Below are 14418 nucleotides of genomic sequence, written 5' to 3' on the forward strand. Positions count from 1 at the left end.
GTATAAAAAGCATGAAGCTGTCAATGGCCATCCTAAGCTGAACGCGCCTGCTCTCGTCAGATCGCAGACTGCTATCCAGCTTAGGGCCCAGTAAGTACCGGCATGGGAGACTGGCTGGGAATCCCGGGTGCAGTTGACATTTTGCTCTGTTGCCGCCTTCCGTTCCGATTCCGAGAAGGATTTATTGATGCTTAAATGCACAGTATAAAAAGCATGAAGCTGTCAATGGCCATCCTAAGCTGAACGCGCCTGCTCTCGTCAGATCGCAGACTGCTACCCAGCTTAGGGCCCAGTAAGTACCGGCATGGAAGACTGGCTGGGAATCCCGGGTGCAGTTGACATTTTGCTCTGTTGCCGCCTTCCGTTCCGATTCCGAAAAGGATTTATTGATGCTTAAATGCACGGTATAAAAATCATGAAGCTGTCAATGGCCATCCTAAGCTGAACGCGCCTGCTTTCGTCAGATCGCAGACTGCTATCTAGCTTAGGGCGCGGTAAGTACCGGCATGGGAGACTGACTGGGAATCCCGGTTGCCGTTGACATTTTGCTCTATTGCTGCCTTCCGCTCCGATTCCGAAAATAATTTATTGATGCTTAAATCCACAGTATACAAGGTGTGAAGCTGTCGACGGCCATCCTAAGCTTAACGCGCCTGCTCTCGTCAGATCGCAGACTGGTACAGATCTTAGGGCCCGGTAAGTACCGGCATGGGACACTGGCTGGGAATCCCGGCTGCCGTTGACATTTTGCTCTGTTGCCGCCTTCCGTTCCGATTCCGAAAAGGATTTATTGATGCTTAAATCCACAATACACAGGGTGTGAAGCTGTCAATGGCCATCCTAAGCCTGAACGTGCCTGCTCTCCTCAGATCGCAGACTACTGCCCGGCAGTTACCGGCATGGGAGACTGGCTGGCAATCCAAGGTGCCATTGACATTTTGCTCTGTTGCCGCCTTCCTCTCCGATTAATAAAAATATTTATTGATGCTTAAATTCACAATATACAAGGCGTGAAGATGTCAACGGCCATCCTAAGCTGAACGCGCCTGCTCTCGTCAGATCGCAGACTGCTACCCAGCTTAGGGCCCAGTAAGTACCGGCATGGGAGACTGGCTGGGAATCCCGGGTGCAGTTGACATTATGCTCTGTTGCCGCCTTCCGTTCCGATTCCGAAAAGGATTTATTGATGCTTAAATGCACAGTATAAAAAGCATGAAGCTGTCAATGGCCATCCTAAGCTGAACGCGCCTGCTCTCGTCAGATCGCAGACTGCTACCCAGCTTAGGGCCCAGTAAGTACCGGCATGGGAGACTGGCTGGGAATCCCGGGTGCAGTTGACATTTTGCTCTGTTGCCGCCTTCCGTTCCGATTCCGAAAAGGATTTATTGATGCTTAAATGCACGGTATAAAAATCATGAAGCTGTCAATGGCCATCCTAAGCTGAACGCGCCTGCTTTCGTCAGATCGCAGACTGCTATTTAGCTTAGGGCGCGGTAAGTACTGGCATGGGAGACTGGCTGGGAATCCCGGTTGCCGTTGACATTTTGCTCTATTGCTGCCTTCCGCTCCGATTCCGAAAATAATTTATTGATGCTTAAATCCACAGTATACAAGGTGTGAAGCTGTCGACGGCCATCCTAAGCTTAACGCGCCTGCTCTCGTCAGATCGCAGACTGGTACAGATCTTAGGGCCCGGTAAGTACCGGCATGGGACACTGGCTGGGAATCCCGGCTGCCGTTGACATTTTGCTCTGTTGCCGCCTTCCGTTCCGATTCCGAAAAGGATTTATTGATGCTTAAATCCACAATACACAGGGTGTGAAGCTGTCAACGGCCATCCTAAGCCTGAACGTGCCTGCTCTCCTCAGATCGCAGACTACTGCCCGGCAGTTACCGGCATGGGAGACTGGCTGGCAATCCAAGGTGCCATTGACATTTTGCTCTGTTGCCGCCTTCCTCTCCGATTAATAAAAATATTTATTGATGCTTAAATTCACAATATACAAGGCGTGAAGATGTCAACGGCCATCCTAAGCTGAACGCGCCTGCTCTCGTCAGATCGCAGACTGCTACCCAGCTTAGGGCCCAGTAAGTACCGGCATGGGAGACTGGCTGGGAATCCCAAGTGCAGTTGACATTATGCTCTGTTGCCGCCTTCCGTTCCGATTCCGAAAAGGATTTATTGATGCTTAAATGCACAGTATAAAAAGCATGAAGCTGTCAATGGCCATCCTAAGCTGAACGCGCCTGCTCTCGTCAGATCGCAGACTGCTACCCAGCTTAGGGCCCAGTAAGTACCGGCATAAGAGACTGGCTGGGAATCCCGGGTGCAGTTGACATTTTGCTCTGTTGCCGCCTTCCGTTCCGATTCCGAAAAGGATTTATTGATGCTTAAATGCACGGTATAAAAATCATGAAGCTGTCAATGGCCATCCTAAGCTGAACGCGCCTGCTTTCGTCAGATCGCAGACTGCTATCTAGCTTAGGGCGCGGTAAGTACTGGCATGGGAGACTGGCTGGGAATCCCGGTTGCCGTTGACATTTTGCTCTATTGCTGCCTTCCGCTCCGATTCCGAAAATAATTTATTGATGCTTAAATCCACAGTATACAAGGTGTGAAGCTGTCGACGGCCATCCTAAGCTTAACGCGCCTGCTCTCGTCAGATCGCAGACTGGTACAGATCTTAGGGCCCGGTAAGTATCGGCATGGGACACTGGCTGGGAATCCCGGCTGCCATTGACATTTTGCTCTGTTGCCGCCTTCCGTTCCGATTCCGAAAAGGATTTATTGATGCTTAAATCCACAATACACAGGGTGTGAAGCTGTCAACGGCCATCCTAAGCCTGAACGTGCCTGCTCTCCTCAGATCGCAGACTACTGCCCGGCAGTTACCGGCATGGGAGACTGGCTGGCAATCCAAGGTGCCATTGACATTTTGCTCTGTTGCCGCCTTCCTCTCCGATTAATAAAAATATTTATTGATGCTTAAATTCACAATATACAAGGCGTGAAGATGTCAATGGCCATCCTAAGCTGAACGCGCCTGCTCTCGTCAGATCGCAGACTGCTATCCAGCTTAGGGCCCAGTAAGTACCGGCATGGGAGACTGGCTGGGAATCCCGGGTGCAGTTGACATTTTGCTCTGTTGCCGCCTTCCGTTACGATTCCGAAAAAGATTTATTGATGCTTAAATGCACAGTATAAAAATCATGAAGCTGTCAATGGCCATCCTAAGCTGATCGCGCCTGCTTTCATCAGATTGCAGACTGCTACCTAGCTTAGGGCCCGGTAAGTACTGGCATGGGAGACTGGCTGGGAATCCCGGTTGCCGTTGACATATTGCTCTATTGCTGCCTTCCGCTCCGATTCCGAAAATAATTTATTGATGCTTAAATCCACAGTATACAAGGTGTGAAGCTGTCGACGGCCATCCTAAGCTTAACGCGCCTGCTCTCGTCAGATCGCAGACTGGCACAGATCTTAGGGCCCGGTAAGTACCGGCATGGGACACTGGCTGGGAATCCCGGCTGCCGTTGACATTTTGCTCTGTTGCCGCCTTCCGTTCCGATTCCGAAAAGGATTTATTGATGCTTAAATGCACAGTATACAGGGTGTGAAGCTGTCAACGGCCATCTTAAGCTGAACGCGCCTGCTCTCGTCAGATCGCAGACTGATACCCAGCTTAGGGCCTGGTAAGTACCAGCATGGTAGACTGGCTGGAATCCCGGGTGCAGTTGTCATTTTAATCTGTTGCCGCCTTCCGCTCCGATTCCGAAAAGGATTTATTGATGCTTAAATCCACAATATACAGGGTGTGAAGCTGTCAACGGCCATCCTAAGCTGAACGTGTCTGCTCTCCTCAGATCGCAGACTGCTGCCCGGCAGATACCGGCGTGGGAGACTGGCTGGCAATCCAAGGTGCCATTGACATTTTGCTCTGTTGCCGCCTTCCTCTCAGATTATTAAAAATATTTATTGATGCTTAAATCCACAGTATACAAAGTGTGAAGCTGTCAACGGCCATCCTAAGCTGAACGCGCCTGCTCTCGTCAGAACGCAGACTGCTACCCAGCTTAGGGCCCGGTAAGTACCAGCATGGGAGACTGGCTGGGAATCCCAGGTGTTGTTGACATTTTGCTCTGTAGCCGCCTTCCGCTCCGATTCCGAAAAGGATTTATTGATGCTTAAATCCACTGTATACAGGTTGTGAAGCCGTCTACGGCTATCCTAAGCTGAATGTGCCTGTTCTTGTCAGATCGCAGACTGCTGCCCGGCAAGTACAGGCATGGGAGACTGGCTGGCAATCCAAGGTGCTATTGACATTTTGCTCTGTTGCCGCCTTCCTCTCCGATTCCGAAAAGGATTTATTGATGCTTAAATGCACAGTATAAAAAGCATGAAGCTGTCAATGGCCATCCTAAGCTGAACGCGCCTGCTCTCGTCAGATCGCAGACTGCTACCCAGCTTAGGGCCCGGTAAGTACTGGCATGGGAGACTGGCTGGGAATCCCGGGTGCCGTTGACATTTTGCTCTATTGCTGCCTTCCGCTCCGATTCCGAAAATAATTTATTGATGCTTAAATCCACAGTATACAAGGTGTGAAGCTGTCGACGGCCATCCTAAGCTTAACGTGCCTGCTCTTGTCAGATAGCAGACTGGTACAGATCTTAGGGCCCGGTAAGTACCGGCATGGGACACTGGCTGGGAATTCCGGCTGCCGTTGACATTTTGCTCTGTTGCCGCCTTCCGTTCCGATTCCGAAAAGGATTTATTGATGCTTAAATGCACAGTATAAAGTGCGAGAAGCTGTCAACGGCCATCCTAAGCTGAACGTGCCTGCTCTCGTCAGATCGCAGACTGCTACCCAGCTTCGGGCCTGGTAAGTACAAGCATGGGAGACTGGCTGGGAATCCCGGGTGCAGTTGACATTTTGCTCTGTTTCTGCTCCGATTCCGAAAATTATTTATTGATGCCGGTACTTACCGGGCCCTTAGATCTGTACCAGTCTGCGATCTGACGAGAGCAGGCGCGTTAAGCTTAGGATGGCCGTCGACAGCTTCACACCTTGTATACTGTGGATTTAAGCATCAATAAATTCTTTTCGGAATCGGAGCGGAAGGCAGCAATAGAGCAAAATGTCAACGGCAACCTGGATTCCCAGCCAGTCTCCCATGCCAGTACCTACCGGGCCCTAAGCTAGAGCAGTCTGCGATCTGACAAGAGCAGGCGCGTTCAGCTTAGGATGGCCATTGACAGCTTCATGCTTTTTATACTGTGCATTTAAGCATCAATAAATCCTTTTCGGAATCGGAGTGGAAGGCGGCAACAGATTAAAATGTCAACTGCACCCGGGATTCCCAGCCAGTCTCCCATGCTGGTACTTACCAGGCCCTAAGCTGGTTAGCAGTCTGCGATCTGACGAGAGCAGGCGCGTTCAGCTTAGGATGGCCGTTGACAGCTTCACACTTTGTATACTGTGGATTTAAGCAGTATACAAAGTGTGAAACTGTCAACGGCCATCCTAAGCTGAACGTGCCTGCTCTCGTCAGATCGCAGACTGCTACCCAGCTTAGGGCCTGGTAAGTACCAGCATGGGAGACTGGCTGGGAATCCCGGATGCAGTTGACATTTTAATCTGTTGCTGCCTTCCGCTCCGATTCGGAAAAGGATTTATTGATGCTTAAATCCACAATACACAGGGTGTGAAGCTGTCAACGGCCATCCTAAGCCTGAACGTGCCTGCTCTCCTCAGATCGCAGACTGCTGCCCGGCAGTTACCAGCATGGGAGACTGGCTGGCAATTCAAGGTGCCATTAACATTTTGCTCTGTTGCCGCCTTCCTCTCCGATTAATACAAATATTTATTGATGCTTAAATCCACAATATACAAGGCGTGAAGATGTCAACGGCCATCCTAAGCTGAACGCGCCTGCTCTCGTCAGATCGCAGACTGCTACCCAGCTTAGGGCCCAGTAATTACCGGCATTGGAGACTGGCTGGGAATCCCGGGTGCAGTTGACATTATGCTCTGTTGCCGTCTTCCGTTCCGATTCCGAAAAGGATTTATTGATGCTTAAATGCACAGTATAAAAAGCATGAAGCTGTCAATGGCCATCCTAAGCTGAACGCGCCTGCTCTCGTCAGATCGCAGACTGCTACCCAGCTAAGGGCACAGTAAGTACCAGCATGGGAGACTGGCTGGGAATCCCGGGTGCAGTTGACATTTTAATCAGTTGCCGCCTTCCGCTCCGATTCCGAAAAGGATTTATTGATGCATAAATACACAGTATAAAAAGCATGAAGCTGTCAATGGCCATCCTAAGCTGAACGCGCCTGCTCTCGTCAGATCGCAGACTGCTCTAGCTTAGGGCCCGGTAGGTACTGGCATGGGAGACTGGCTGGGAATCCCGGTTGCTGTTGACATTTTGCTCTATTGCTGCCTTCCGCTCCGATTCCGAAAAGAATTTATTGATGCTTAAATCCACAGTATACAAGGTGTGAAGCTGTCGACGGCCATCCTAAGCTTAACGTGCCTGCTCTCGTCAGATCGCAGACTGGTACAGATCTTAGGGCCCGGTAAGTACCGGCATGGGACACTGGCTGGGAATCCCGGCTGCCATTGACATTTTGCTCTGTTGCCGCCTTCCGTTCCGATTCCGAAAAGGATTTATTGATGCGTAAATGCACAGTATAAAAAGCATGAAGCTGTCAATGGCCATCCTAAGCTGAACGCGCCTGCTCTCATCAGATCGCAGACTGCTACCCAGCTTCGGGCCTGGTTAGTACCAGCATGGGAGACTGGCTGGGAATCCCGGGTGCAGTTGACATTTTGCTCTGTTGCCGCCTTCCGTTCCGATTCCGAAAAGGATTTATTGATGCTGAAATGCACAGTATACAAAATGTAAAGCTGTCAACGGCCATCCTAAGCTGAACGCGCCTGCTCTCGACAGATCGCAGACTGATACCCAGCTTAGGGCCTGGTAAGTACCAGCATGGGAGACTGGCTGGGAATCCCGGCTGCCGTTGACATTTTGCTCTGTTGCCGCCTTCCGTTCCGATTCCGAAAAAGATTTATTGATGCCTAAATGCACAGTATAAAGGGCGTGAAGCTGTCAACGGCCATCCTAAGCTGAACGCGCCTGCTCTCGTCAGATCGCAGACTGCTACCCAGCTTAGGGCCCGGTAAGTATCAGCATGGGAGACTGGCTGGGAATCCCGGGTGCAGTTGACATTTTGCTCTGTTGCCGCCTTCCGTTCCGATTCCGAAAAGGATTTATTGATGCTTAAATGCACAATATAAAAATCATGAAGCTGTCAACGGCCATCCTAAGCTGAACGCGCCTGCTCTCGTCAGATCGCAGACTGCTACCCAGCTTAGGGCCCGGTAAGTACCAGCATGAGAGAGTGGCTGGGAATCCCAGGTGTCGTTGACATTTTGCTCTGTTGCCGCCTTCCGTTCCGATTCCGAAAAAGATTTATTGATGCTTAAATGCACAGTATACAAAGTGTGAAGCTGTCGACGGCCATCCTAAGCTTAACGCGCCTGCTCTCGTCAGATCGCAGACTGGTACAGATCTTAGGGCCCGGTAAGTACCGGCATGGGACACTGGCTGGGAATCCCGGCTGCCGTTGACATTTTGCTCTGTTGCCGCCTTCCGTTCCGATTCCGAAAAGGATTTATTGATGCTTAAATGCACAGTATACAGGGTGTGGAGCTGTCAACGGCCATCCTAAGCTGAACGCGCCTGCTCTCGTCAGATCGCAGACTGATACCCAGCTTAGGGCCTGGTAAGTACCAGCATGGGAGACTGGCTGGGAATCCCGGGTGCAGTTGCCATTTTAATCTGTTGCCGCCTTCCGCTTCGATTCGGAAAATTATTTATTGATGCTTAAATCCACAATATAAAGGGCATGAAGCTGTCAACAGCCATCCTAAGCTGAACGCGCCTGCTCTCGTCAGATCGCAGACTGATACCCAGCTTAGGGCCTGGTAAGTACCAGCATGGGAGACTGGCTGGGAATCCCGGGTGCAGTTGACATTTTGCTCTGTTTCTGCTCCGATTCCGAAAATTATTTATTGATGCTTAAATCCACAGTATACAAAGTGTGAAGCTGTCAACAGCCATCCTAAGCTGAACGCGCCTGCTCTCGTCAGATCACAGACTGCTACCCAGCTTAGGGCCCGGTAAGTAACAGCATGGGAGACTGGCTGGGAATCCCGGGTGCCGTTGACATTTTGCTCTGTTGCCGCCTTCCGTTCCGATTCCGAAAAGGATATATTGATGCTTAAATGCACAATATAAAAATCGAGAAGCTGTCAACGGCCATCATAAGCTGAACGCGCCTGCTCTCGTCAGATCGCAGACTGCTACCCAGCTTAGGGCCCGGTAAGTACCAGCATGGGAGACTGGCTGGGAATCCCAGGTGTCGGTGACATTTTGCTCTGTTGCCGCCTTCCGTTCCGATTCCGAAAAGGATTTATTGATGCTTAAATGCACAGTATACAAAGTGTGAAGCTGTCAACGGCCATCCTAAGCTGAACGCGCCTGCTCTCGTCAGATCGCAGACTGCTACCCAGCTTAGGGCCTGGTAAGTACCAGCATGGGAGACTGGCTGGAAATCCCGGGTGCAGTTGACATTTTAATCTGTTGCCGCCTTCCGCTTCGATTCGGAAAATTATTTATTGATGCTTAAATCCACAATATAAAGAGCGTGAAGCTGTCAACGGCCATCCTAAGCTGAACGCGCCTGCTCTCGTCAGATCGCAGACTGATACCCAGCTTAGGGCCTGGTAAGTACCAGCATGGGAGACTGGCTGGGAATCCCAGGTGTCGTTGACATTTTGCTCTGTTGCCGCCTTACGCTCCGATTCCGAAAAGGATTTATTGATGCTTAAATCCACAGTATACAGGGTGTGAAGATGTCTATGGCCATCCTAAGCTGAATGCGCCTGTTCTCGTCAGATCGCAGACTGCTACCCAGCTTTGGGCCTGGTAAGTACCAGCATGGGAGACTGGCTGGGAATCCCGGGTGCAGTTGCCATTTTGCTCTGTTTCTGCTCCGATTCCGAAAATTATTTATTGATGCTTAAATCCACAGTATACAAAGTGAGAAGCTGTCAACGGCCATCCTAAGCTGAACGCGCCTGCTCTCGTCAGATCGCAGACTGCTACCCAGCTTAGGGCCTGGTAAGTACCAGCATGGGAGACTGGCTGGGAATCCCAGGTGCAGTTGACATTTTAATCTGTTGCCGCCTTGCGCTCCGATTCGGAAAAGGATTTATTGATGCTTAAATCCACAATACACAGGGTGTGCAGCTGTCAACGGCCATCCTAAGCCTGAACGTGCCTGCTCTCCTCAGATCGCAGACTACTGCCCGGCAGTTACCGGCATGAGAGACTGGCTGGCAATCCTAGGTGCCATTGACATTTTGCTCTGTTGCCGCCTTCCTCTCCGATTAATAAAAATATTTATTGATGCTTAAATTCACAATATACAAGGCGTGAAGATGTCAACGGCCATCCTAAGCTGAACGCGCCTGCTCTTGTCAGATCGCAGACTGCTACCCAGCTTAGGGCCCAGTAAGTACCGGCATGGGAGACTGGCTGGGAATCCCGGGTGCAGTTGACATTATGCTCTGTTGCCGCCTTCCGTTCCGATTCCGAAAAGGATTTATTGATGCTTAAATGCACAGTATAAAAAGCATGAAGCTGTCAATGGCCATCCTAAGCTGAACGCGCCTGCTCTCGTCAGATCGCAGACTGCTACCCAGCTTAGGGCCCAGTAAGTACTTGCATGGAAGACTGGCTGGGAATCCCGGGTGCAGTTGACATTTTACTCTGTTGCCGCCTTCCGTTCCGATTCCGAATAGGATTTATTGATGCCTAAATGCACGGTATAAAAATCATGAAGCTGTCAATGGCCATCCTAAGCTGAACGCGCCTGCTTTCGTCAGATTGCAGACTGCTACCTAGCTTAGGGCCCGGTAAGTACTGGCATCGGAGACTGGCTGGGAATCCCGGGTGCCGTTGATATTTTGCTCTATTGCTGCCTTCCGCTCCGATTCCGAAAATAATTTATTGATGCTTAAATCCACAGTATACAAGGTGTGAAGCTGTCGACGGCCATCCTAAGCTTAACGCGCCTGCTCTCGTCAGATCGCAGACTGGTACAGATCTTAGGGCCCGGTAAGTACCGGCATGGGACACTGGCTGGGAATCCCGGCTGCCGTTGACATTTTGCTCTGTTGAGGCCTTCCGTTCCGATTCCGAAAAGGATTTATTGATGCTTAAATGCACAGTATAAAGGGCGAGAAGCTGTCAACGGCCATCCTAAGCTGAACGCGCCTGCTCTCGTCAGATCGCAGACTGCTACCCAGCTTAGGGCCCGGTAAGTACCAGCAATGGAGACTGGCTGGGAATCCCAGGTGTCGTTGACGTTTTGCTCTGTTGCCGCTTTCCGCTCCGATTCCGAAAAGGATTTATTGATGCTTAAATCCACAGCATACAGGGTGTGAAGATGTCTACGGCCATCCTAAGCTGAATGCGCATGTTCTCGTCAGATCGCAGACTGCTACCCAGCTTCGGGCCTGGTAAGTACCAGCGTAGGAGACTGGCTGGAAATCCCGAGTGCAGTTGACATTTTGCTCTGTTTCTGCTCCGATTCCGATAATTATTTATTGATGCTTAAATCCACAGTATACAAAGTGTGAAGCTGTCATCGGCCATCCTAAGCTGAACGCGCCTACTCTCGTCAGATCGCAGACTGCTACCCAGCTTAGGGCCTGGTAAGAACCAGCATGGGAGACTGGCTGGGAATCCCAGGTGTTGTTGACATTTTGCTCTGTAGCCGCCTTCCGCTTCGATTCCGAAAAGGATTTATTGATGCTTAAATCCACAGTATACAGGGTGTGAAGCCGTCTACGGCTATCCTAAGCTGAATGTGCCTGTTCTTGTCAGATCGCAGACTGCTGCCCGGCAAGTATGGGCATGGGAGACTGGCTGGCAATCCAAGGTGCTATTGACATTTTGCTCTGTTGCCGCCTTCCTCTCCGATTCCGAAAAGGATTTATTGATGCTTAAATGCACAGTATAAAAAGCATGAAGCTGTCAATGGCCATCCTAAGCTGAACGTGCCTGCTCTTGTCAGATCGCAGACTGCTACCCAGCTTAGGGCCCGGTAAGTACTGGCATGGGAGACTGGCTGGGAATCCCAGGTGCCGTTGACATTTTACTCTATTGCTGCCTTCCGCTCCGATTCGGAAAAGGATTTATTGATGCTTAAATGCACAGTATAAAGGGCGTGAAGCTGTCAACGGCCATCCTAAGCTGAACGTGCCTGCTCTCGTCAGATCGCAGACTGCTACCCAGCTTAGGGCCCGGTAAGTACTGGCATGGGAGACTGGCTGGGAATCCCAGGTGTTGTTGACATTTTGCTCTATTGCTGCCTTCCGCTCCGATTCCGAAAATAATTTATTGATGCTTAAATCCACAGTATACAAGGTGTGAAGCTGTCGACGGCCATCCTAAGCTTAACGCGCCTGCTCTCGTCAGATCGCAGACTGGTACAGATCTTAGGGCCCGGTAAGTACCGGCATGGGAGACTGGCTGGGAATCCCGGCTGCTGTTGCCGCCTTCCGTTCCGATTCCGAAAAGGATTTATTGATGCTTAAATGCACAGTATAAAGGGCGAGAAGCTGTCAACGGCCATCCTAAGCTGAACGCGCCTGCTCTCATCAGATCGCAGACTGCTACCCAGCTTAGGGCCCGGTAAGTACCAGCATGGGAGACTGGCTGGGAATCCCAGGTGTCGTTGACATTTTGCTCTGTTTCTGCTCCGATTCCGAAAATTATTTATTGATGCTTAAATCCACAGTATACAGGGTGTGAAGCCGTCAACGGCTATCCTAAGCTGAATGTGCCTGTTCTTGTCAGATCGCAGACTGCTGCCCAGCAAGTACGGGCATGGGAGACTGGCTGGCAATCCAAGGTGCTATTGACATTTTGCTCTGTTGCCGCCTGCCTCTCCGATTCCGAAAATAATTTATTGATGCTTAAATCCACAGTATACAAGGTGTGAAGCTGTCGACGGCCATCCTAAGCTTAACGCGCCTGCTCTCGTCAGATCGCAGACTGGTACAGATCTTAGGGCCCGGTAAGTACCGGCATGGGACACTGGCTGGGAATCCCGGCTGCCGTTGACATTTTGCTCTGTTGCCGCCTTCCGTTCCGATTCCGAAAAGGATTTATTGATGCTTAAATGCACAGTATAAAGTGCAAGAAGCTGTCAACGGCCATCCTAAGCTGAACGCGCCTGCTCTCGTCAGATCGCAGACTGCTACCCAGCTTAGGGCACGGGAACTACCAGCATGGGAGACTGGCTGGGAATCCCAGGTGTCGTTGACATTTTGCTCTGTTGCCGCCTTACGCTCCGATTCCGAAAAGGATTTATTGATGCTTAAATCCACAGTATACAGGGTGTGAAGATGTCTACGGCCATCCTAAGCTGAATGCGCCTGTTCTTGTCAGATCGCGGACTGCTACCCAGCTTCGGGCCTGGTAAGTACCAGCAAGGGAGACTGGCTGGGAATCCCGGGTGCAGTTGACATTTTGCTCTGTTTCTGCTCCGATTCCGAAAATTATTTATTGATGCTTAAATCCACAGTATACAAAGTGTGAAGCTGTCAACGGCCATCCTAAGCTGAACGCGCCTGCTCTCGTCAGATTGCAGACTGCTACCCAGCTTAGGTCCTGGTAAGTACCAGCATGGGAGACTGGCTGGGAATCCCGGGTGCAGTTGACATTTTAATCTGTTGCCGCCTTCCGCTCCGATTCGGAAAATAATTTATTGATGCTTAAATCCACAGTATACAAGGTGTGAAGCTGTCGACGGCCATCCTAAGCTTAACGCGCCTGCTCTCGTCAGATCGCAGACTGGTACAGATCTTAGGGCCCGGTAAGTACCGGCATGGGAGACTGGCTGGGAATCCCGGCTGCTGTTGCCGCCTTCCGTTCCGATTCCGAAAAGGATTTATTGATGCTTAAATGCACAGTATAAAGGGCGAGAAGCTGTCAACGGCCATCCTAAGCTGAACGCGCCTGCTCTCATCAGATCGCAGACTGCTACCCAGCTTAGGGCCCGGTAAGTACCAGCATGGGAGACTGGCTGGGAATCCCAGGTGTCGTTGACATTTTGCTCTGTTTCTGCTCCGATTCCGAAAATTATTTATTGATGCTTAAATCCACAGTATACAGGGTGTGAAGCCGTCAACGGCTATCCTAAGCTGAATGTGCCTGTTCTTGTCAGATCGCAGACTGCTGCCCAGCAAGTACGGGCATGGGAGACTGGCTGGCAATCCAAGGTGCTATTGACATTTTGCTCTGTTGCCGCCTGCCTCTCCGATTCCGAAAATAATTTATTGATGCTTAAATCCACAGTATACAAGGTGTGAAGCTGTCGACGGCCATCCTAAGCTTAACGCGCCTGCTCTCGTCAGATCGCAGACTGGTACAGATCTTAGGGCCCGGTAAGTACCGGCATGGGACACTGGCTGGGAATCCCGGCTGCCGTTGACATTTTGCTCTGTTGCCGCCTTCCGTTCCGATTCCGAAAAGGATTTATTGATGCTTAAATGCACAGTATAAAGTGCAAGAAGCTGTCAACGGCCATCCTAAGCTGAACGCGCCTGCTCTCGTCAGATCGCAGACTGCTACCCAGCTTAGGGCACGGGAACTACCAGCATGGGAGACTGGCTGGGAATCCCAGGTGTCGTTGACATTTTGCTCTGTTGCCGCCTTACGCTCCGATTCCGAAAAGGATTTATTGATGCTTAAATCCACAGTATACAGGGTGTGAAGATGTCTACGGCCATCCTGAGCTGAATGCGCCTGTTCTCGTCAGATCGCAGACTGCTACCCAGCTTCGGGCCTGGTAAGTACCAGCAAGGGAGACTGGCTGGGAATCCCGGGTGCAGTTGACATTTTGCTCTGTTTCTGCTCCGATTCCGAAAATTATTTATTGATGCTTAAATCCACAGTATACAAAGTGTGAAGCTGTCAACGGCCATCCTAAGCTGAACGCGCCTGCTCTCGTCAGATTGCAGACTGCTACCCAGCTTAGGTCCTGGTAAGTACCAGCATGGGAGACTGGCTGGGAATCCCGGGTGCAGTTGACATTTTAATCTGTTGCCGCCTTCCGCTCCGATTCGGAAAAGGATTTATTGATGCTTAAATCCACAATATACAGAGCGTGAAGCTGTCAACGGCCATCCTAAGCTGAACGCACCTGCTCTCGTCAGATTGCAGACTGCTACCCAGCTTAGGGCCCAGTAAGTACCGGCATGGGAGACTGGCTGGGAATCCCAGGTGCAGTTGACATTCTGCTCTGTTGCCGCCTTCCGTTCCGATTCCGAAAAGGAT

The 14418-nt window shown here is 50.7% G+C and overlaps 9 pseudogenes; 8 read left to right on the forward strand and 1 right to left on the reverse strand.

The window, feature by feature from the left end:
• The first annotated feature begins 4013 nt into the window (after positions 1-4013).
• LOC130352706 (5S ribosomal RNA) lies at positions 4014-4133 on the forward strand (annotated as a pseudogene).
• A 272-nt stretch (positions 4134-4405) lies between these two features.
• Positions 4406-4525, forward strand: LOC130315563 (5S ribosomal RNA; annotated as a pseudogene).
• An 812-nt stretch (positions 4526-5337) lies between these two features.
• Positions 5338-5457, reverse strand: LOC130313738 (5S ribosomal RNA; annotated as a pseudogene).
• Positions 5458-6708: 1251 nt separating this feature from the next.
• Positions 6709-6828, forward strand: LOC130346598 (5S ribosomal RNA; annotated as a pseudogene).
• Positions 6829-8721: 1893 nt separating this feature from the next.
• On the forward strand, positions 8722-8841 carry LOC130325063 (5S ribosomal RNA; annotated as a pseudogene).
• A 277-nt stretch (positions 8842-9118) lies between these two features.
• LOC130329757 (5S ribosomal RNA) lies at positions 9119-9238 on the forward strand (annotated as a pseudogene).
• Positions 9239-11310: 2072 nt separating this feature from the next.
• LOC130335014 (5S ribosomal RNA) lies at positions 11311-11430 on the forward strand (annotated as a pseudogene).
• A 268-nt stretch (positions 11431-11698) lies between these two features.
• Positions 11699-11818, forward strand: LOC130325600 (5S ribosomal RNA; annotated as a pseudogene).
• A 1252-nt stretch (positions 11819-13070) lies between these two features.
• LOC130325714 (5S ribosomal RNA) lies at positions 13071-13190 on the forward strand (annotated as a pseudogene).
• The last annotated feature ends 1228 nt before the right edge of the window (positions 13191-14418 follow it).

This window comes from Hyla sarda, chromosome 1 (genome assembly GCF_029499605.1).
Source record: "Hyla sarda isolate aHylSar1 chromosome 1, aHylSar1.hap1, whole genome shotgun sequence".
NCBI classification, from domain to species: domain Eukaryota; kingdom Metazoa; phylum Chordata; class Amphibia; order Anura; family Hylidae; genus Hyla; species Hyla sarda.